The sequence below is a fragment of the Tympanuchus pallidicinctus genome, unplaced genomic scaffold, assembly GCF_026119805.1.
Source record: "Tympanuchus pallidicinctus isolate F22 unplaced genomic scaffold, pur_lepc_1.0 scaffold2, whole genome shotgun sequence".
Classification (NCBI taxonomy): domain Eukaryota; kingdom Metazoa; phylum Chordata; class Aves; order Galliformes; family Phasianidae; genus Tympanuchus; species Tympanuchus pallidicinctus.
Genome location: NW_026294721.1, coordinates 11,141,081 through 11,166,198, shown reverse-complemented (window position 1 = coordinate 11,166,198; position 25,118 = coordinate 11,141,081). Strand labels below are relative to the sequence as shown.

At 37.0% G+C, this 25,118-nt stretch overlaps 1 protein-coding gene across 2 annotated transcripts in view; it reads right to left on the bottom strand.

Moving 5' to 3' along the window:
* The window catches only part of JAKMIP1 (janus kinase and microtubule interacting protein 1), a 124,906-nt gene that overhangs the window by 86,364 nt on the left and 13,424 nt on the right, over nucleotides 1-25,118 (bottom strand). The window contains exon 1 of one of the 2 annotated variants that reach the window (XM_052682032.1): nucleotides 5,091-5,273. The exons of the other annotated variant lie outside the window; for it this stretch is intronic. The gene's annotated coding sequence lies outside the window, so the exon portion shown is untranslated. Of the gene's footprint in view, nucleotides 1-5,090; nucleotides 5,274-25,118 lie in introns of those variants that run through there. 2 annotated transcript variants of the gene reach the window in all.

The window sequence follows — 25,118 nt, the reverse complement described above, 5'->3', positions numbered from 1 at the left end:
AGAAAAAAAAAAAACCACCAAAAGTTCCACATGTGTATTTCCTGAGGGCCTCTCTTTTGTGAGAGAATGCTTTTAAGAGGGACGATAGAATGAGGGTCAGATCATGGCAGGAGATCAAAGAGCTGGAACAGCTTAGTCAGCATCCTTAAGTAGCACAGGAGGCCTGAAAAGTATAAGTTACTTGGTCTCTAGAGCACCAAGCTTCCTTAGGGTAGAGGGGGCCCAAGAACCTGGATTTTTATGATGTCATACCACTGATTTGACCCTATCTTCATTATTAAGAGTTGTCCTGTTTCTAAATATTTCAATAGTCATTACACATAGAACAATATTTTGTCATTTTCCTCTAGCCTTACAGCAGCTAATTTGAACAGGTGTGATTTAAAGGGAAACAGGAGTACTCAGCTATTAACACTGTGAATACAGAAAACATAAAAGAGCAAGAAGTTACCAGAATACAGTAACCAGCCCAGCAAGAAAGCAACAGAGATAAAAGTCAGTTCTTGCTAAATGGTTACTGTATAAATCTCTAGACTTAAGAAAAAAAAACAAAACAAAACACAAAACCTTAAGTTCAATATTACCCTGGTGAGTTTTCTGCATTTTAACATGTATTCTAACTTCAGCAGACCTATCATTCCACAATACTAACTCTTTTAAAGAAGTTCTTACATTCTAATAACTTGTTAGTTTAACAGCAGTTGCTTTTAAATTCTCCAGGTAGTTTAGAAACAAGAAGTATCTTAGTTCTTGACCAGGAGTTCTCCCTGTGTGGAGGGTACAGTATTTACAGATGCTTTTATAAGGATGAACATAGATCTAGGACATGTAATTTCGAGTTGCTTTATTAATAGCATATGTAATGAAAATAGTATAGCAACGTCACATACCTTTTTTAAAAGTAGACATTTCAGTGGCACAGCACATCAGCAAGATGAAAACAAGAGTAATTGGAAATAAGTCTTGCAGAAAATATTGCAGACTTGAAACATATTTAATTATGTCTCTCACTAGATATCATCAGATTTTTTTTTCATAATAAATTACCAGCAACCACTGGAAACCTACAACCCAATAATCCTTAAGTAATCTTCCCAGAGTTTCTCAAAAGATATTGTAATACAAAAGAAAAGTTAATTGGATACTTAATTCCCCATTTCCAGTAACTGCTAAGCAAAATCTACTTCTAATTGGGGTTGGTAGGAGGAGAATGGTAAAGAGGAGAGGGATGCTGATTTTTTGGAAAAGCTATTTATTAATCCACAAATAAACAGCACACAAGTTACACCTATTCAGCTTCATTCTGAATTCCAAGTACATCACGCTTTCCAAAAAGCGCTCAAAGAACTAAAGCTATTATAGAAATAATTTGATAGATGAACTGATGTTGGATGAAATTACTCATTTATCAAATGTAATAATTCACTCATATCCTGTAGTTAGGACAGTAAGACTGAATAAGCAAAGTTGATTGAATTACGTGCTTTGTTATATAATGGCTTTCCAGACAAAAGTTCAGTGTTACAAGAACGAAGGTTTTATTTCTGTTTATGTGGCAATGATTTGTAAGTCTGTCAACACTTCCCAAATAGTTAAGAAATTATCTTCGGTACCTTCAGCCCTTTTCTAAATTGACAAATTGAAATATATGGAATCTTCAGTGAAAATTTGGCTGTAACACATTATGATTTCATTCCCAATAGCATTCTCTCTTAAAACTGACACACAATCATCTGTCTTTCAGTCACAAGGGCTAACTCTAAATCCTTTAGAGCAGAAAGACAAGATGAACAACAGTAACATCCTTACTCTGTGGTAAGAGGAAAGTATTTCACCTGAATATTTCAGAAGCCCTTGGTAGACTCTTGTACAGCTGATGCACATTTCAAAGTGTTTTGTTTTGTTTTGAAAAAAAAAAAAAAAAAAAGAAAAAAAAGCTTTTGGAGTTTAAAACAAGTAAAGCATGGCAACCAGCAACAGAAACAAGTCTTATTTGGTAATAAAGCAATTCCTTTGCCATGTGGGAATATAGTGCCAAGCATATCCGTGAGCTCCCTGCAGTAGCTGCTGTAAGTTTTGCTTGGCAAATTCTTCGTAATGGGAATTTCCATTAACTTTCAGTTGTTTTCTAAGAAGTTCCTCTAACCAACAGACAGGGAAGGTGAGATCTTATAACTGAGTGTTCAAGTATTAAAAAAGCACACTTCTAAAAACACATTTCATTTTACTATAGTACCTTTCTTCCTAGCCTAAAACTTCACATCCATTACATTAATTTGATTATCCACCAGAATGACAAATAATTGCCTAGATACAAGTTATACTCAAGAAGATTGCATCTTCTCAGCCACCAATCTTAGATTTCTAAGAATGTGATGTTTACTTGTTTGTTGTTGTTGTTATTGTTTAAGCCTGATTCCCCATTGTATCCAGGCAAGCAAAGACCTTAAATGCAAATAAATAAGAGCAGTACAGACACAGACATGCCAATAACAAGTGCTTGGGTAGAATATACACCAATTGCTCTCTAATGTATCAGTTCAGTCACCCCTTAATACACCACATAATAATCAGAAAAATGTGAAGCCTTCAGTACTGACTGCACCAAAGACAGAAAGTGGTATTAAATATAATCATTACCATGATAAACACCCAGTCAGATGTGCAAACACCATAACCACACTTCTTATAGGGGACAAAATTAGATCTTAAGAGGCGTGGACAGAATGACAATTTCTGCTTTGTTTGATATCGTCATATCTGAGATAACTGTGACAGTTCCCAGATGGAGGGACCAACAACGGCTCATAGGCTGCACATCATGCAACAGTGCTTTCGTATGAAATTTACATCAGTCTTTCTGAATTGTAGACAGTGGTCACAGTCAATACCAGATAATGAGGGGAAAGTCTAGTTTAACTAACAATTTCTTCTTATGACAAGGTTGCCCACTGAATTGACCACAGTATCCTACAAGATAAATATCCCATTTACAGCCAGACAAATACTATGGGTGACAAATATTATGGGTGAACAGCCAGCTGATGGGTCAGGCTCAAAGGGTTAGCATAAACAGGGTTACATCAAGCTGCTGCCCACTCACTAATGAGGTTCACCAGGGCTCTATTCATGGAGTCAGTTCTTCCATATGTTTTCCTAAATGATCTGGACACAGGACTCAAACACAGATTACTAAAGTTCACAGACAACACAAAATTGAAAGAAACCTTTGATTTCCTGAAGAGTGAATAGGCCTTGCAGAGAGATCTCAGCAAATTAGAGGGCTGGATAATCACCAACTGCATTAAGTTTAAAGCATGGCTTGATTTTGGGTGTGTGTTGCGTGGAGCCAGCAGTTGTATTCAATGATCTTTGTGGATCCCTTCCAGCCCAGAACATTCTATGATTCTATGACTATGGGGGATTTTTCCAGGCATTGCCCTCTAATGGAATCTTGCTTCCAGATCAGCTTCAGGATGCTTTGTTCACTTTCCTTGCCCTGAAATGACCTAGCAATTAAGCTATTTTGTCTTGCTATTACACAACTGACTCAAAGGCATTGTCTAGAGCAATGAAGGTTTACAAGACTATTTTTGTTTCCCACTCCTACGCACAGCATTTAGTATGACTTTAGCAAAGTGAATGAGATTGCTGATGTAAGACTGCCAATTAGATTAGCCCTGGAAAAGGCCTTATTAATGTACTGACTTTCTTCTTCACTATTTCAGCTCTTACAGAATCGCTGTTTTTAAGCCTGAACAAGTATTCTTCATTTGTATATAGGTCACTGATAAGGAAATTACATCTGAAGTCCTTCCATGATGGAAAAGGAAAGATTTTCCTCTCCAGAAACAACTCCTGTTTTTACATATATATTCCTTCATGCCCTAGTATTTTCTTAAATGTAATGCAAAATTTATTGGGTTTGTCACACCTTCAGTTTTCTCTCACATAGTCGCTGTTCAGCCTCAGCAGTTAATTCAGTACATAAATACATACGACCCTCACTTAGCATTTATAAACATGTGAGCACACACACATATTTGGCGGCCCTCTACAAAAAGAATTAGGTTTCTGAATCTGAATGACTTGGAATCTGATTCTCATACCTTAACCCTGAAAGCCTCTATGCAAATGCTAGGATTTACTCATTTAGTATAAATGAGCAAAGTCAGTTAAGTAATAATATTTCACATCAGCATGTTTTAGGAAGAGTTTGGAAATAGACAAAGGTGAGTATTGCTTCAAATAATATCATTCCCCTTAAATTCCATTGCATACTAGTAGGAAATCTACACAGTGGTACTTACAGTATGGATTTTATTTTTAAGAGGTTTTAAATAAACTACCCAGAAATTTTTTCTTGCAACTCTATGGTAGTCCCTTCTTTTAAAAGCCCCATCCTTATAGGTCCTAGCAACTTAAAACATCATATTTAGTGAGACAAAATTCATAACTACTACACTTAGAATTCCAACCAAAACAAAAGACAAGAGCTTTGCTATCTTTGTGCAGTTAGAAGTTGATATTATGTGAAGAATTGGTAAAGCATAAGTCTCTGCTTCACAACGTAACAAACAGCTAGTAAGATAAGATCACAGTGTGCCACCTTTCCACTAATTTCAGATAAAAAATTCCCAACATCAGCTGCTGCTCTTCTTACAAGTTCTTGTATTTCCTTATTTTTCTGTACAGCTAATTCGAAGGAGGGAGAACAGTAGCTATCTGAATACGGTTGAAGACTGGAAAGTTTGAACATTTTACACCTGAGCAGGCTAAAATATCTATCAAAATGTTAAGATGTTAAAGTGCTATGCCTTCTAATTCCGTAAATTATATTTTAATAAATAGAAAATTCATACGTAGTCCAATTAGAAATAACATTAAGCTGGGAGATATTTGTTAATGCACCTACCATTAATTTCAGCACTAGTTTTCCTTTTTTGTTTTTTTTTCCTCCCTTTAAGACACTGCCCTCTTACTGACTTTGAATTAGTGGTGCTGGATCAACTACCACATGCTCTAAATAACAAAAAAAAAAAAAAAAAAAACCACCCAAACAACAGCAACAAAAAAAACCCCACACTCACAGGAAATCAAAGATATAGTCATTCCGTTTTCATTCAGTTTTCATTCCCAGTTCTCTCTCAGGCTTTCTTCAATTACTAACTCGCAGTGTTTATTATAGTGCTGGTAAAACATCTAAAACAGAACATTCTCATCAAATCTGCAGTTTCCTGCATCTAAGAATACCCACTCAAGGTAACAGCTACTACTTCTCCCTTGCAGATGCAGTTTGCCAAAAGAAGAGGTTTCCTCAAGGTCACGCAGTGAGTCAGCTAAAACATACGAAAAGGACTCGGGGCAGCTGATTTTATGCGATTGAACTGCAGGTTAGCCTTTAGCCCCCCCAAGAAGAAAACCTGTGCTTTCTATTTCTCAAATCCATCAATTAGCTGTGCATTATGCATATAATTGAGCAGAACCTTTTATGCTCAGTTTGTAGCACATTGCTATTGTTTCAGTCCCAACAGTAAATTTAGAGGTCTCTACATTTCACAGAGTTGCACAGAAAGCATTCAGTACACAGATTCTGCATGCTCAGTTAAAGCTTCATAATGATCATAAAATGACACACGTAGGTATGTCTGTAAACTGATTTTCTGTGTATTCACTTGTGTTTCTGCAAAGAATTGAAGTGTGATATCAGAAATCAGCTAGCATATTTCTCCACCTAATCATAAACTGTATTTTTTTTTTCTACTCAGAAACAGAACATTCAAGTGATACCCAGTAAAAGCTGATAGAAGTTAGATCCTCCCAGAAACCTTGGTAAGTCCGATTAAACATTGACAAACGTAACAGTTTGAAACAGGCACTGTTTGTTACAAAGACATCATTATCTTCCAATAAAGCACTTCACACCAGTTTTACATCAACAAAGAGCTGCTTACTATAAAAATCATAATAGTGGAGAGAAGAAATCCAGTCCTAGTGACCTTTAGGTACTTGCCTTTACAGAACAATTATGATATGGTCACAGCCCACTTCAGCCTTCTCACCAATAGCACAGTAAGGAAAAGTGCCATAAAGAGGTGGCAGTGTGTAAGCATGCTTGGTATTCAATTCCAGTTCTCAGTTAATTTCAGTCCAGTTGTTTATTGAACTGAATCCCCCAGGCATCATTACTGTGAGGATTCAGTGCTTGACAGTAGCACACTTCAAAACAAATCATAGAAAAATATTAGACCTATCACTGAAAATGCATCTATCAGTGAACTAATATTTAGATATCTAGAGACACAAGGAGCAACTCATATTTCTTAAAATTCACAATCAGTGTATGCTGATACTTATACAGTGTATCTAACATCTTATATCTAATACACATCCTTGCCTCCCTAGCAGGATTTGGTTGCAAAAATCTGGGTGTCCTAAAATTGTAGGCATCACAGACATCTCTCAAGGTTCTTTAGAGAAACCAATCTCATTCCACTAAATAAAAAGTAGAAACATACCTCCCAAATCCCCTGAAATTTTTCCCTTTTTCTCTTCACACATTCTTACATAATATATGCACAAATGAACACATACACAGTAGCCTATATGCTACATATTACATAGGATACCATCAAACACTTTCCAGAAACGGCCACAGATTTGGAAGTAAATGAGAAGCCCAATTTCCTGCACTTCCATCCCGTAAAGCGTTGACCCTACCAAAACCCTGCATTATGGTTCACAAAGGTCAGAATCAGTTCTGGAACTGTATCACACAATATCACAGTACAGCAGCCACACTACATGCTGATTAGAAGAAAAAGGCGACAATGGGATGAGCCAGCCTGTGGGGCATATGCATGCAAGAAGCCCCAGGTAGGATATTTTCACATAGAGTTGATCTACTCTTTTGGACATTTCAGAGATCTGTTTGTACAAATGTGCACAATGTCCAAATTTAAAGAATATGAGCATGGGGATGGAGCACAGCAAAACCTGCTTCTAACAATTCCACAAAGGAGTTCCTCACAGCTCTCATCACTGCAACATATGCTGAGCTGAAGTTCTTGCAGGCTTGTCAGCAGTAACACAGCTCAACTTATTTTACTTTGCCAGATCATAACACCCAAGCTCAGCAGCCCTAACTGCAGCTCAGTGCTGTTCTCTCCATACCACACCTGTGCAGAGTTCAACTTTTGTTTTTATGCTCACTCCTCTCCTTTATTATATTTTAGTTACTTGTTTAAGTATCTTGCTGCCCTACTAAGTTTGCAAAACAAAGTATAACTAAGTTCCATTAAAAAAGAAATCAAATATTTTTCTAAAATTACATTGGGAAGTATTAATTTGCAATATCAAATCATTGTACCAAGTATTATTATTCATGATTCAGTTAAGCAAGTTTATCTCAAACCTGCTACGCTGACTTTGATTTGTTTTTCTGACACTGAAAGTATAAATTCATTTTTCATTATCTTTATAAAACCACCTTTAATACAAACCATGGAGGGATTAAAAAAAGCCAACATATTCTGCATTGCATTACCATATTTAACTTGAGTACTGCATAGAAAGGTTTTGAGAAATTCTCTTGTTTTGGGTTTGGTCATTTTTTGTTGTTGTTGTTATTTTCTGTTTATCTAATACATTACTTGGGTTTATATCACATTTAGTTTACTGCACATTTATATAATCACTTCCTAGTAAATAAAATTTCAGGTGAAACAGACTGCTGCTAGAGTCAGCAAAGATACATTAGAAAAAGAAACACTGACAGATGCACTCTAGTGCATCCATATTTATTAGGGGCAATGGAACAATAAAGTCAAGGAAATTGCAACCATCAGCAGAAATGCACGTGTTGCTGCTGCTGATGAAATGCATTTCAGAAGCCATATAAATTGGATATATTTCTCAGCTACAGTTCAGCTTGATTGTACTTTTTTTTCCACACGGAGATAAAAATGTATAGATAAAATATATACGTACACACATCCAAAATAAATATTGCTTTTGACCAACATCCATTTTTACACATCTTCTCTCTAAACCAAAAAAATATAGCACTTTTGATGTCACTTCCTTCAGAAGGGGATAAAATAGGTATATGTGTGATTTGATCTTATATTATGCATACTCTCCCTTCTGTTAGAAGGTGAGTAAATAGAGGACTGATGCTGTGGCATTACCATTTACCCTCTAATTAGTACTGCAGTACTGCCGATGCCTGTTACCTGTCAGGTCAGGGTGTTTTTTTTCTTTCAACACAGCCCAAAAGTTTTTTTAGTTAGCAGCTCTGAATGTTGCATGTATACATTGTAACTTAAGATCTAGCAGACTTCATTGTTCATTTGGTCATCCATCACCTACAGCAAACCTGTACACAGTTTCTTCTATATCACACAGCCAACTTATCCACAATCTTAAGTTGTTTACAATATTCTCTAACTACAGCAAATTGCTTGCTGAAAGCATAACAACTTCCATCAAATACAAATACAATTAAGGTTCATACTGGAACACTGCGAAGTATTAAGTGCTATTGTACTTCAGATTTGATGGATTCAAAGAGCTAATTTCAGAGCAACAAATGCTTAATTCACAAAGGAGAAACTGTTTCAACAATATCCTAAGGATTACAGGATACAATGCCTGTGACTTCATCTCCTAATTATCCTCAATTCTTAAACACCAAGCCAAGTAGTAACCTCTGAGAAGAAAGAAAAATTGCATGCAAGAAAATTGATACTTATTAGAACTTCATAAAGAAGGTAACAGAAAGGAAGTCATCATTTACACCCACAGGATCCTCTGGCTGCTGTATGGCAATACGATAACTGATCCCTTTCTTTTTGATTTTGCTTTTTCTAAAATGCAGCTTATTACTGCTGCAAGCAATTGATCAGTGCATTTGCAGAACATGGAGGAAATGATTTATACACACAGGACTATGTATACACTACTTGTTTACTCTGAGCCCCATAAAACTTCGTACCTGTATTTAGAAATTTTAACATGATCTGCTCTAATCCCAAATGATGGAGACAGAGTAAACATTAGGCCCCTTTAAGCAGCTCTTTGGAAAATGTGTTGTAATCCAAGGCACATTTCCATCCCATCAGTCTTGTTGGAGAGCCCAGTTATTCACAAATTTTTAAGTGCTTTCAGAGTAATTCAGGAAGAAGTGGATGAAATAGAGCAAATTGATGACTGCACTTTTAAACAGATCTGAGGTCCTGATTGAAGAGAAGCACCAGGAATTTCTAAGGTAGAGACTTGATGGATCAATAATATAAATGCACGGATCAATAGGAAATAAGGTAAAGACTCGACACATTCCATTCTAATACAGAATTAAATATATTTATGTAAGAGACCTGATTTATATTCAAGAAAATCTCTAAAATAAAGCCAGGTTTAAACACCAACATCGATCGTTAATTAGGTTTTGATGAGGAAAAAAAAAGGCAAGAGAAGATGCATGAACTTTAATGTAACTCAAATCTTGTGCAAACAGTAAAAGACACGTTAACGAGCCAGAAAAAACAACTGCCTCCTGATATGGCTTTTGCTAATTACCCATCCTAGACTTACTGGATTTTAGCCTAATTAAGAAACTTAACTAAAGGCCAGTCTACACTACAAATTATAACTATTGCACAGTACCTTGCTGGCTTTGTTGGACTATTGGTTCCTCTCATGCAGGGTCTGCTGCAGAACCTCTATTGGATAAGCTGTGCTTCTAAGCCCCAGCTGTGGGGCCAAGGGAAGCCATTTCATGACAGAAATACAAATAATAATAAAAAGAAATAATCCATCTCCTCATTTACAAGAAAGTTTATACAATTTAAACTTTTGATGTGCACGAGTTCAGGAGCTTATCATGCACAAATGACATGTGAGTACTTACTATTGATATTAAGGCTTCCTTACTGTTCAGAGTTAAGATTTTGGTCACTAAAGGGCTGTGAAAGACCATAGCTGATTCCTTCTTATTTATTGGCTCAAAGATTACTTTGTGACAACTGCGACTTACGTAGGAGATGAGTGGTGGATGTCATTGTGTGTCAATTAACATCACTTTGTGGATTTCTTTGGACATGTTTGCCTTCAAAATTGAGGGGTCAGGAATGTTTATTGGCAGAAAATCTGGCCTGTGAACAAATATCTCCAGCTTGGTATGGAAGATTGGGAGATGATAGTTCATTTTTGGGTTATTTTAATATGTTAGCAACACTTCAGTCTTTAAATGTCTTGATTTTAGACATTTAAAGACAGTAGTCTTTAAATGGCAGAGCCTCAGAATGAAGAAGTTAACCTCTTTCTGCAGAGGGCAAAATGTTAGAAATCTGCTTCTCTACTACAGAGAGGGCATCAGTCAAAAACATTTTAATGCATCTATTTTATTAAACTTCTCTGGTCTGGGGAAATAAGATACAATAACATCCCACCCCTTTGGTCCTTTACTGGTATCAACAAAGTGCTCCTGAAGATCTTCAGGTCAGTAACACATTGGTAACATCTAGGGTACAAACACCCTATGTCCTATCAAATCCTTTGTTTTCTCTCACCACTGTATTTCAAACTAAAGAAACAAACAGCTTCTCAGACTGTTAACCTCAAGAAATCTTAAATCAGACACTTGAATGATTTTTAATACTGGGTGAAATTTCAGCCATACCATTTCAAATGTTACAGTACGATTAGAAATGTCTCAAAGTAAGATTTCGCGTATGCATCCCAATTTTCATTTGACAAATTATAGGCATACAAAGAATAGTGGTGTCAAAACAGTAGACATAACAGCCAAATAACATAGTTGGAAGAACATAATCCAAATGTTTAGATTATATATTTATGATTGTTTTGAAATATGCAATGGATTTCCACAAACAGCACAGATTGTTGGCTTTTTTTTTTTAATAAGTATAATCTCACTAAGGAATCTTTATGACATAAATCTGTAAGTTAAATTACAGTTCTCAATTTACCTCACCTCACTGAAAGTAGTTTGAAGAGAAAAAGTTCATTAAATGAAGATATCCCTGGAACTAGAGGTCACGTGTTATAGACTAGAGACTGTGAACTCAGGGAGATTATCTCACATCAACTTCCACACCAACATCAATAAAAGTTAATAAAAGGGGGAGTACTTATAAAACTGCCTTTTCTATTAAATACAAAACAATTGTTTTTGAGGTGCATCAAGAAGAGGAGCACAAAGTATAACAATTCCTCTCACTGAACATACCGTAGCCAAACAAAACAAATTACAACTTCACTATGAGAAGAAAAGCTAGAAGGATGTAACAGGAGTGAGAAAAGAAATCAAACAACCTAAAATATCATTTAGATACAAACGAGTTGCAAATCTTCACCTTTTCTATATAGCCCACTCAGATTTGAGCATGTCTTACTGAGTTATTTACATTTACTTCTAAACAGAAATTCAGGATAGAAAGTAATGATCAACATTAACTGAAAGTCATCACAAGTGATCCTATGAGAGTCCTAGGGAAAACCATTCTAGGGTTTCTCTATCTTCACAGGGTGATATTAATTCGTGTTACGGTAAAATATCTAAAATCTTCAGCAAAATCTGAATAATATTGGGGAATCAGTCTGGTCAATCAAGTAGTCAACCCAAATGTGCGCATTTAATTAATACATAAGAATTCTTACATATAAACCTTTGAAAACTTCGTTGTAGGTGGGAGAGCCAGTCTTCCCTCTTTTGTATGTATTTTTCTAAATTACTTGCAGATTCACCATCTGTATTGTTTAGACAACACGTAGTACTAGACAATAGCACAGGATGGTGAAGAATTCAAGCATAATGCTGTTGGCTCAGAGCAGAATCATGTAGTCAAGCATACTGTCTCTGATGCTAACTGGGTACTAATCCAACAACAGATGGATGAACATGAACAAAGAAAACGAGTGGAAAAAAGGCAAAACGTATGTAAGAACTCCTGTGAAAGGAGGATCTCCAAAGAGAGGTGGTTTGAAGAAGGATACTGAAACAGGCATCCAACCTTTTGACTTGTTTGTGCAGCAGTGAGTGAAGAGAAAGTCTTGTGCCATATATATATTTGTATACATTAACTATATGTTTTGTTACTTACAATTTTTACTGAAACATAAGAAGTAGGCAACAAAAACAAAAAACTAGACCTTGTTTTCATGAAAAAAATTGATGTGTTTGGTTTGATAGAGACAGATGCAATTCTTAGTACATTCTCAGAGCATCATAGAATTCATAGATTTGGAAGGGACATTTAAAGGCCATCTAGTCCAATTCCCCTACAAGGAACAGAGACACAACAGCTAGACCAGGTTGCCCAGGGCCTTATCCGTCCAACCTTGAAAGTCTCCAGGGACAGGGCATCAACCAGGCCTCTAGGCAACATGTTCCAGTGCCTCACCACTATCACTGCAAAAGACTTTTTCCTTATATTCAACCTAAATCTACCCTCTTTGAGCTCGAAGACATATCTCCTTGTTCTATCACCACAGATCTTGCTGAAGAGTCCAGCCCCATTCTCAAGGTCCTCAGAGATTTCTGATTTTATATCACTCTTCCTGTGATTCGTCCTAGAAAATCATTGCTCACAATTGTAAATATTGCCAAAAAGCAATGACTTGAACAGAGCAGAACTGTAAAATGAGTGATAGTTTTCTATTGTAATAGAAGTTTTACAAAAGTCTAGTAAAGAGACACATTTGCTGAGTCACAAGTTAGCTGGCCAGAGCTACGTTGGGCCTGCAGCCTGGACACACCTGGCTTAGAAAATCTTTTAAAAATATGATTTTTTGCTTAATTAACTTTTCATAACTTTCTCTTAAAAGAGTAGTATGAAAAAAAAAATTATTCTCTTTGTATTCCCAAGTAAAGTGCTTATACAAAATTTTTTGTCGGATAAGAGTGGAGAACAAGTCTATTTCTACTTTCAGAAATGAATGATGTCTATTAAAGCACAGTTTGGAAAGAAGAGGGATGAAGTAATTGCCTAAACATTGGTTATAGTCCTCACCCAGTATTATCATGTCAACCTAGAACACTGAAACATTTATGTAAACCTGAAAGAGAAAAGAAAAAGCAAACCTGGCAGTAACTTACAGAGTAAAATTCCCAAAGCTGGGAGAAACAAGAATTGTTTGGTATACCTTCCTTGCTTTGATATTCCCCCTCACCACCTCCAGCTATATCTTCATTCCTCAGCATCACTTCAACTACTCCTTAAAGCAGCCTTCATCCAGGATACACACTCCCTTCAGAGGCTAGCCCTTAAATAAGCACAAGAATGACTGGACACAGGTCACCTGAGAAGCACAGGTAAATTGTTGCACCTGGGCAGCCACACCTTTCAGCAGGTGCTCAATCAGGCACCTGGTTCAGGCCATGATTTAATAGTTTCCCTAAACAAATGCTGCTAAAGAAAATTGTTTTATGATTGTTTTCTGTACATGAAGCACTTCTGTTGGTAGGAATAGATAAAAACAACCCACTCACCCTAAATAAGGAATTGGGTTTCTAGCGATGTCTGACTGCTTCATTTTTCTTGATTCAGCGGAGCATCATCCTCCTTTGCAGCTCACTGAACTTCTAGAGGTGTTACTTCTCATTTTCAGGTTTTGCTGGGAGAACTAGGAAAGTATCTCTATACGTTAGTGAGTGTGGTCTTTTCTAAGTATTTCTAGCTCTTAACCTCGTTAGTATTCTCAGCTTTCTTAGTACTGAATGCTTACACTATTAAACCAGAGGCTAGAAAAAAATTTAATGAAAAAGTTTTTAATGGCTTCCAGATCACTGGGTTTTCCAAATAACAGCACCAAAAACGTGCTTACATGAACATGGGTTTTTACACTACTGAAGAGGATTTATTGCAGGGATAATTGTTTTCAATAGCATTCCATTTTTGAACTTGCCAAGCTTTCATTCTTCTTGATTGCTTAATCAAAAAGTTCACAAAGGACAGGTTAACTGTGAATTAATCTGATGAAATCCTGGGAAGTGTTCTGGGTTGCCATCAAACATCTTCATCAAAAAAATAAGAAAATTAGGACTATTATTGATGGTGGAAACAGCAGTTCTCCCAGGCAAGGAGAGTCATGCTTCAGAGTGTCTCCTGCAGTTCCATTGCTCGGTATTTCTAGTGTATCAAAACAATGGGTGAACTTCACAGACTTCAACATTGCCAACACCACATCCATCCAGCCTTTCTTAAACAGCGCAGAAATTGGCTCTGTTACCATCAGTATAAGCTTACGTCAAATGACTTAGTAGGACAAAAGCAGCATACAGTTTTACAGTAACTCATTAACAGTTTTACAGCTTGAGACAGACTGTGGACCACTGCCACACCCTACAGCTGCTCTCCCCACCCTAGAAGAGCCTTCATTAGAGTTCAAAACACATGATCCATAATTATGCTTTTAAAGTTAAAGGTGGGGAGTAGTAGAAAGTGAATGCTCCTGAGAAATAGCTTGGCAGTAAAAAGTAGTATCTCAAATAGTAAGAGCATGGTGGAAGTAAGGTTGCAGTAGTGTGCATCTGTGAAGTGCTTTCTTTTTTTTAATTCAGTGTATCCTTTTGAAGAAAAGAAGGCTTGTATATATGCTTAAACTGAAGTAAAAAACATTCCCTTGCTACATATAATCATGCCAGTAATAATCGAAAGAAATCAAATTCATATAGCATATCTTACTTTAAAAAAAAAAAACAAACGCATATACTCTCGATTCATAATTTTTGTTTAATTTTCAATTTCATTACAGATGCTCATTAGCTGGATAGGGGGAGAAAGACAACACTTTTCAAATTTATGTTTCTGCATTTAGATGAAATATAGATCATGATTTCAATAGCTGTCTTAACATCTCAGCCCTATCAAGAGAATCAGAAATCAACAGCAAAATTCTTACACTAATATACAGACCTTTAAAGTACCAACATGCCTTTAGGACATGTAGGGCCCTAATAACTAATAGAGGACATTGAGAGTATCTGAGTTTTGCTAGATATTACTACTTTAAACAAAACTAGACTTAATTTTACCTGGGATATTATTTAAGAAAAAAAAAATTGGCAATCATAAATTTCTATAAAACTTCATCTTTAGATATGGCCATCCCAAATCTAAAACTCAGAAAGCCATCAGCAAAATACTGTGATCAGGTGATCACTCTGTGAAATTATCTGAACTTTTCGGTCACTTCAATAGCAAAATAATTAGGAGAAAAAATGCATCCTGGTTATATATTTGGAACAGGTTCTTTGCTTTGAAATGTCTTTATAGAGGAGGACTTTCTGGCAGAACAGTGAATTGCATTTCCATCAATTATGGAACAGAACAGTCAGCATCAACAGTCAGCATCAGAACCATCAACACAAACTGAAACCCTGCTGTGCTGAGAGCACTCCATGACTTCCTGACCACCAAGACACTCTGATTAATACTTCTTGATTTTTCATTACTACTTTTTGATGTAAGAAGAAGCTGGCTGACACTGCGCTGTAAAGATACACTATACTTCTCAAAAATAGTAAAGCTCTTCTTAAACAGCAGTGACTTGAATGAAATAAATCCATGTAACCCTTGTAGAAGTAGGACTGGAACCTCTCTCTATCTGGGAGGGACCTTCCTGTTATACAACACAAGAGAGACAGAGCAATTACTGCAGAACTCAAGGCATCATGCAAAAATCTTCCACAGATTCAAGGCTACAAATTAAACTGAATACGTGACAGGAGTTTTATTGCAAGAAGCAGTTTACTTTTTCAAAAACTGAGGAGTTCTCAAAAGATGTAACATAACTAAAGATATTGGACTGCTAATGAAGAAACATCATAAACATTAAGAGGAAACAATACAATCAAATGAACAAAGTACTGCTTTCCTTCTTTCGTGTTGTTTGTGCTCAACTGGAGAGAGTAGCAACCAGAAATACATGAGGCACTGACACTGGGGGATCATGAAATATGAAATGGCTAAACAAATCCAAATGGATATTTATTTCTCATACTCAGAAAATGAAGAAAAATCTTCATCAGAATTTTAAAACTAACTTCTGAAACCACTAAAAAATTTTCACATTATAAAATAAAAGGGCTAGGTGACTTCTCTAAAACGCTTAATTACCACAAAACATGCAGTCAGTTGGTATATTTGCACTAATTGTCCTTCAAGTCCAAATACACCACGGAATCAAATGCTTCCTTATTTTTCTGCTTTTTCCTTACAAATTTCAATAGCCAGTGTTCTAAAAATTCATGAAAGTAATTGAAGTATGGTGTCCTTAAATAGGTTTCCATAAAAAAACAAACAAACAAACAAACAAAAAAAAAAAACTATGCTACATAAAAACCAGAGGATTTACTACTGTCAGAATGCTGAGAAAGCAGAAGATACCACCTCTTGCATCAGCTTAAGTGTAGAAGAAGCATAAAAATTGAAAATTAAGGGATAAGGATTACTATAGTCATGACCTGCAGCCAAGAACTTACCCTGTGGCAAATTCTTGAAATAAATAGAGTAATGCTCCAAACAGATGAATAAATAGTTTAAGTAACATGATTTAACATTTCATGTCTGATTCAAGTCCTGCTGCATGATAACATGCTTTTGAATTTAAATAAATACATACATAAATTGTTGTTTTCATTCCTTCAACAACAGACAATGCAGCCTTGTCAAACAGCATTAAAAGCATGCCATTTTTCATCCTGCTGAAGGCTGCTTTGCTGCGGAACACTGACAGAAGCAGAATAGACTTTTTGCATAACTACATGTGTTATGTTTTATGAGAGATGTCCTCATTTGTAGGGTACTCCATATAGGAATATGCTTGCCTTGCCTTCCAATGGGTCCCAGAAATGTTCCTGGGCAGGGCTGGAGCAGAAGTGCACCACAGCACTGCCTCCACCCACAGCTGGCTGCTCTGCATGTTGCTGGCAGCTGGGAGTGAAGTGCAGGAGGAAGAAGGAGGAGAATTCATCTGACAGTCACTCCTTAAAGCAATCCTGTTTCCGTAAGGGAGCAGTACACAAGAACTACACCAAATGACACAACATTACCATAAAAATAGAAGTATTTTTGAAGTTCACGTTACGAAGTATAACTGATGCATTACTGTTAACTAACTACTAAGTAACTATTCTATAAGAATAGTTATTTAGGATTCTTCTTATCATAAAATAGTTTGGGTTGGAAGGGACTTTTAAGAACACATAGCTCCAACTCTCCTCCTAAAGGCAGGGACACCTCCCCCTAGACCAGGTTGCTTACAGCCCCATCCAGCCTGGCCTTGAATGTTTCCAGGGAGGGGTCATCCACAACCTCTCCGGGCAGCCTGTTCCAGAGTCTCACCACCCTCAGTAGAGAATTTCTCCCTAATATCTAGTCCAAATCTAACCTCTTCTAGTTTAAAACCATTTTCTCTTGCTGCATTGCTACATGCCCTTGGTGAAAGTCCCTCCCCAGCTTTCCTGTAGGCTCCTTCAGGTACTGGAAGGTCCCGCCAGGACCTTCTCTTCTCCAGGCTAAAGAGCCCCAAACCTCTCAGCCTGTGCATGTAAGAGAGGTGTTCCTCTTTACGACACAGGGTGACTGTCAGTATCATCTTTAGTGTACTCAATGACTTTAAAAGCTTACTGCTTATAGTTGCATATTTATGTAACTAATATTTCTTCTTAATCTGCCCACTTTAACATTATAATAGAGTACAAGTAGAATTTCTGATTGGAGATTATGACGTTGCTTCATTCAAAATAATAGAAGTTATGTAAAATTTTTTTTATCTCAGTACATAAACCCACGCAGGAGGTCACCCCTACTAAATACATTTTGAAATGAAAATTAAGCCTTATCTGCCTTCCCCATTACTAAAGTGAGTTTATAATCTTTGCAGAAAAGAAAAGCAATGAAAGAATGATTATGCTGGATAGAAGTGAGCTGAGTAGAGGAGCTGGAACACATTAGAATACTAGGAACTGCAACATTGAAACATATTTTCTGTATCTATGGAAGTAACTTTTCGAGACCTGGAAGGAGAAGTTAGATTTATTTTTTTTTTCTTTTCTTCAGAAAACTAATTTAAATTGGTACTCACATTAATTAGGGCATTGAGCAATACAGGACAAAAGGTAAGATGCCCCCAACTAGATTAAATGAAAGCCCTCCATAACATTGCTAAAATAGATTGCTTCATGTAAATAGAGGTAAGTTTTATTAGCGGTGTACCTAGGTCATGCCTGCATTCATTCAAAAAGCAGTCAAAAATGTAACACTGGTTGCTTCACAGTTCATAGTTAATGAGGAAAACATACAGTGTATGATAGCATCCAATCCTCTCACAATGATAGGCAGGCAGTGCTACACTGTTGCATTTCACCTTCTGGGTTTGAGGCATACAATTTTGGAAGCTGCAGTCTTTTTTTACAAAGACATTGTATTACTGGAACCAACAGACTACACAGATAAAACACTCATGGTGAACTCACTGCTGTCCAACATTTAGACTAAATTGGGTCTCATAACTATGTAATGATGTCACATTTACTTTTATCTTCATTTTGATAGCTTTCTTTCAGCCTTATAACATTTAAACTGAGCCAAGACAATATTAAAATCTTTTTTTTCCCTGCAGTTTTGTACCATCATCAACAACTCTAATTTTCAGAAAGTGACTTTAAAAAAGGCTCAACATGGAACACTTAACTCAGAACAGAGCACAGGAGAGCAAAGTAGAATCCTTTGATAAAGTAGAATCCCTTGTTAAACAAGCTGCCATCAGATTTCTCATTTTGCTTCGACATCGCTTGCACTGTTATAAATTATATCTCTGCTGTTCTGGTTGCCCAGTGCATTGAAATCACCCAGAAGTGAAGGAAAGGCTGTCAATGTTCCAAGCATTCAAGTCACTGTCACTTAAGATACTCTCAAAGAAGTAAGCATTTCCTTCTGTTCAGAAGCTACTGCTGAGAAGAGAGAAAAGGAAAAAGTTCTGCTGCTGATCACTAGGGAAGCAAAACATCCAGCCTTTTGTTAAGACCTTCCACAACGTCTATGATACATGGAGAATTTCATGTTCCCCTCTCTACAGTTCTCAGCAGAGAGCAGTCAATAAGATACATTTCTGACTCTAAGATTTCCTAAGATGGGCATCTCCATTAAGCTCTAATCCATCTTTTCGTAGTTCACGTTTTTCAACCAGATTCTTCAGAAATCTGGCATCCGTTTTATTTTCAGGATGCATTGAGAAGAGCATGCTCCAACAGTCCTTCACACAAACATCATGACTGCAATATTCACCCAGAATAAGAGTAATTTATTATTCCCCATTGAGTGCCCCAAACACTCATCTACAGATCTATGGCCCTCCCTATGGAGCAATAAATCTTTAATTATTTTATATGATGTGACCTAGTTTCAGTGGGCAACTGGCATCCTGTAATATTTTGTATTAGAATCACTTCAATTTGAACAAAAGATTTCTTCATGCAGATTATGTTCCTGATAAAGGTTTCAGTAACCACATTTTTAAGGCACCTAACTACAAATCCATTTTAGCACAATACATCGCCTGACTTGGTCCACTTCAAGTGAAAATTTTAAGTTAAAAACAGATGAACAGAGACTGGTTTAGGAAGGAAAAACGTGGATTAAGTTGGAAACACAAAATCTGAGCTCTAGCTATACAAAAACTTACTTTTAGAAATTCAGACACCTACAGATGGCAAGTAGAGATTAGTGTAAGTGCAGACAGTGCACATCGTGCAGATGTTTTAAGAACTGCACCTCCGGATTGAAACAAACCAGTGTCTTCATGAACACAGCCCTTACCTGCTGGCCCTATACTACCATCTACAGTTGGCCACATTGAATACTACCTGGTACTATTAATAGAATCTGCAGGCTGGTGACAGGCACTGATGACGGCTTTGCAGAAAAACATGTTGTCTAAACTGTGTGGAATTCAACATGGGAGCAGTGAAAATAATCGAAGTTCAGCAAAAGTTGCTGTGAAATATCAGTGGTTCAGTCAGTTGTCAACCTGATGCTGTTGGGGAAGGCAATGACATGAGAAACTCCAGCAAGGAAGGAAAAGGATACTAAAGATAAATGCTGAGGCATATACCCAAAGAAAATATCATCTTGGGAGCAGTTTCCATGCAGCAATATTAGAGGAAATCCCCTAATGGGAGTACAAGGACAGCTCTCATTCTATCCCTTACAGCATGCCTCAAGTAAGATCACAGAATCAAACCAGTGTAAACCTTAAAATAAATAAATAAATAAATAAATGATTTTGCCTTGAATCAGCAGAGCTGCGATAATTCAGGAAAGAGAATCAATCTCAGCAGCAAGCCGTTTGCTTTTGTCAGTATTTTTAACCTTTATCATTCTCTGGGACAGTTCATCTTAGAAGCTGAAAAATGCTGGATCCAGCATAAGGAGAGATTGACAGAGGAAAAGGCAACTGGGCATGGAAAGAGAACTGGAAAGCCTCCTTCAGACCCAGTGTGATTTTTAAAAAACACTGGTGAGATTGCAGACTAATCACACCCCAAACCCATCCCCAGCTTTTTCACCTATTTCTGCTTACTGAACACCTAATGTTATTTTAATGTACTGCAACTCACCCTCCCCTCCCCCCTTTATTTTTTTAAGTATACATAGTTGAATAGATACAACTGCTTTTTTCCCCATCTATTAATATATTAGATAAGCACTCTAATTTAACTGACTATGAAAGTAGATGTGTTAGATGCAAAATAAAAAACACAAATTTTTTTTGCCAACATGCCCAAGAAAAAAAAAATATGTATTATTTTGGATTCACTTCAAATACTTGAATAAGATATAATAGTATTTTCTAAACATTTTTGTTTGATGAAATAATCATAGAACATACAGAGTTGGAAGAGACCCATGTGATCGTCAAGTCCAACTCCTGGCTTCACACAGGAAGTAATTAAGAGCATTTAACCCACACCCTGTTCCAAAATGCTATAACATCTGCGTGAACAGCCCTTAATATTTGCAACAAATGGATGCATTTGAAAAATAATGAATTTTTAAACAACGTAAATTGGCACTGACACTTCCAGGAATTCCCACTGTTACCAGACTTTCAGGCTTTTGTTAGAAATGGTGCAGGGATCTTTAGAACTAGCAGAGATTAAAAGAGGAATGAGATACTTCGCTTGCTCACTGGATGGTATTCAGTGTTGGATTTTCCAATATCTGCAAAACCTTTATAGAATAATGGGAGAGAAAACCAAAGGGATATTCGAAAAAGATATGATACAGCATACTACGATAAAGGAAAGACCTCGTATCGACAACTTCTGTCTAAGTAAAATAGGCCAGGGACAAGCAGTGTCTCAGAAATTGTCCTCTAAGAAATAGAACTCAGCTGATTTAATATCCTTCTGATGAGATAAACTAAAGAAGATCCTAATCAGAATATTACTACAAGATGGTTTATTTCTCCATGAGCATTGAGCAAATGGGAAGCTGTCACCTGATAAGACAGCAGCGAGCAGAAGCTGGCAGTCGAACACATGAGACACATAATGGAACTCATAAGCATGGTTTCAGTGTTCAGTGAAAGTTGTTTTGTCTAAAGAATAAAAACAGCAACGACAATGCAACCTTGTAACAGTGTATACATGTTCAGATACTAAGTAAAAGTAAAATTTGTTGTGAATCAGTTTCTTTTGAAGACCTCACCCTTGCTGGAAACTATGAAGAAAAGTGCCAGCCCTTTTTGTGAAACTACTGGTTGTCATGAGAACAAAGCAGTACTTCCTAGAAAGCAAGTCTTTATCTTGACATTGTACCATATCTCCTTAAAATAGAACCATTCAAAGAGCCATTCAAATAAAGGTATCTTAACAATGGCTGTTTTTACTTAGTCTACTTTAAGTCATTTCCAAAGTTTTGTTTTTAAGCAAGTAACATTTGCAGAGAGAAAGCTGAGAGTGCTCTAAATCTTCCTAATTGAGCCAGTATTTTACAGTGAAAGGACATCTTAATAAATAAATAGCAAAAGCAACTTACACAACAGTACCTGGTCTCCAGGTATTAATATGGGGCTTCCTGCTAAGGAAAGGAGAAGGCAAAGCTACAGAGTGAAAATAGGAACTCCTTACTTAAAATTTCAAAGCCGAAACCTTCAGCTCCAGCTGTCACAACACTATGCTGTCATTTCATAGAATGGCTTAGACTGGAAGAGACCTCAAGGACCAACAAGTTCCAACCTCCCTGACAGAGGCAGGGTTGCCAGCTGCTAGATCAGTGTTGGATTTTCCAATATCTGCAAAACCTTTATAGAATAGTGGAAAAGAAAACCAAAGGGATATTTGAAAAAGATATGATACAGCACACTATGATAAAGGAAAGCCCTCATATCGACAATTTCTGTCTAAGTAAAATAGGCCTAGATCAGATACTAAAATACTAGATCAGATTGCCCAGGGCCCCATCCAACCTGGCCATAAATACCTCCAGTTGCAGGGCATTCACAGCCTCTCCAGGCAACCTATTCCATCATCTCACCACTCTCTCAGTTAAAAAAAAAAAACAAAAAACTTCCCTTGACATCTCATCTTTATCTCCCTTCCTTAACTTTAAAACTATTCCCTCTACCACTATCTACATAAGTAAAAATATATATTTTTTTTCCTTCATGTTTATGAACTCTCTTTAAATATTGGAAGTCCACAGTGAGGTCTCCCTGGAGCCTTCTCTCCTTAAGGCTGAACAAGCTCAGCTTCTTCAGCCTCTCTTCACAGGAAAGTTGCTCCAGCCCTTGGATCGTCTTAGTGGCCCTCCTCTGGACACTCTCCAAAAGCTGCACATCTTTCCTGCATTGGGGTCCCCAGACCTAGATGCTGTACTCCAGCTGGAGCCACACAAGGGCAGAAGAGAGGAAGTCAATCATCTTCCTCTCTCTGCTGGCCACTTCTCTTCTGATAGAACCCTGAATACCATTGGCCTTTCAGGCTGCAAGCACACACTACTGGCTAATGCTCTGTTTTTCACCTACCAGGACCCCTAAGTCCTCCTCTGCAGGGCTACTCTCAAAGAGTTCTTTTCCCAGTCTGTATACATATTGGGGATTACCTCAACCAACCCAAGTGCAAAACTTTGCACTTTGCTTTGTTGAAGCTCATTAGGGTCACAAGGGCCCCATTTATTTATTTATTTATTTTTAATTTGATTTTTTTGAATTAACCAAAATGCAATTACATGCCTAGGACAGCTCCAATCCAATCAGCATTGTCAAGTGACCATGTCATACACTAAGACTGTAACACTATGTCTATCAAAGCATACCTAATTCACTGCCATCATAATGCATATAAAATGTAAATTCTTGTGCCTCATTGGATAAAATTACTCCCTTATTAAAAAAAAAAAAAAAAATGAAAACAGCCTCCTCATTTTGCTCTACCTACTATTAGGTAGTTTTTTCCCCCCTTTTCCCCCCCTCGTTTTTAATGTTTATTATTATATAGCCTGTTCTTCCCCTTTCCAAAGGATAATCGCATTTTAATTTCTATCACTTATTTCTGTAGTTATACAAGTCCAATAAAATTCCATTATCAATTTGGGTATCTATTATACGGGAGATGTGTAGAGGCCCACTCCTAAGCACTATCCCATGTACTGTTAAGATCAAACTTATCTGTTCGGGTAAGTTCAACCCTATCTAACCCTGCACCCTGTGACCGTAAGTGCCAGCTCAGAGACAGCATGCATATATGACAGCATTTCTCCTAACTTCTGGCTCAGAAGACTTTGTGAGCTTGAATGGAAATTCAAAATGTAAAAGTAACACAGAAAAGAAAGGCTTTTTCCAAGCATGGTAAAAAAAGGAAGAAGGAATTCAGAATAGCAGTGGACAAACATGTTCCAATAGCACAAATTCATTATTTAACACTTTGGAAAAAGCATGCTGGAAGTTACAGAGTGATGACAGCATACCATACAGGTAGTGCACAACACATTGAGCTCATTTTGTCAATTATACTTTTAGATAAATCAAAAGTTTAGGTGTATGTCTCCATCTCTGACCTAATACAGTCACCATGATCTAAGAACATTAGCGTTGAGTATCCCATTTGGCACAAAACAGAAAAGAAGGTACTTTGATCTGAACATCTCTACTTTTCCTGCCTATAAAGAATTGCATACTTGCCAAGAATATACATTTACATAAAATCACACTGGACACATTCACTGTGTATACCTAATGCATAGCAAACAAGCTATGACTTCTAAGAACATACAAATTACTGCCCACAAACAGTCAATCCAACGCATACCTAACCACCTGAAGCACACGTATGGCAAAAGAGCACAAGGGCAATAACTTCTAGCAGGCTACAAACTTTACAGAGAAGCACCAAATAGAAAAGAGGAGAAAAAAGGAAAATTACTCACCCCTTCCAATGGCCATGACAGCTCAAGAGGAACACATGAGCCACAAGCTCAAGAGGAACACCATCTGTACTCAGAAAGATGCTACCCTTCTCAGCTGCTAAATATTTAATGAGGAAGAGGAAGGGATGGATCCAGGGTCCACTCCTTCCAATCACTGAGGTGCATTGCTTGCACCTGAGCTCCTGGAGTTAGCTGCACCTTCTCACCTGGTGCTCAACCACTACTTCCAGCTGTCACCTGGTAATTCCACTGCAGCATGCAATAGCAGTTCAGGACAGTACATCTGCACATTCTGCTGCCTTACAGCAGTATTACAGACAGAAATAACTGCCCTGTCCTTATTGGCTTTAGAAACCACTCTCACAGCTCCTCTCCACATTTTTGTAACTTGAATACAATGCTTGTCACTTTGTGTTCCTATTACTAAGGTATGTATCACATGTCTGGCAAATCTCACACTGTGAATTACTTAAAACATAAATCAAATCAAGTGACTTTCGATAGATAGCTACTTTCACAGTCACACCTGCAAAACATCTTAACAAGAAAGAAGCAGAATTTCTTGCAGACAGAGCAATTTGAGTTCATTCACACACTCTTAAGATGAAAATTGTGTGACTGTAACTTTGCTACTTGTTTCTAGAAGATCTATCAAAGTATTAA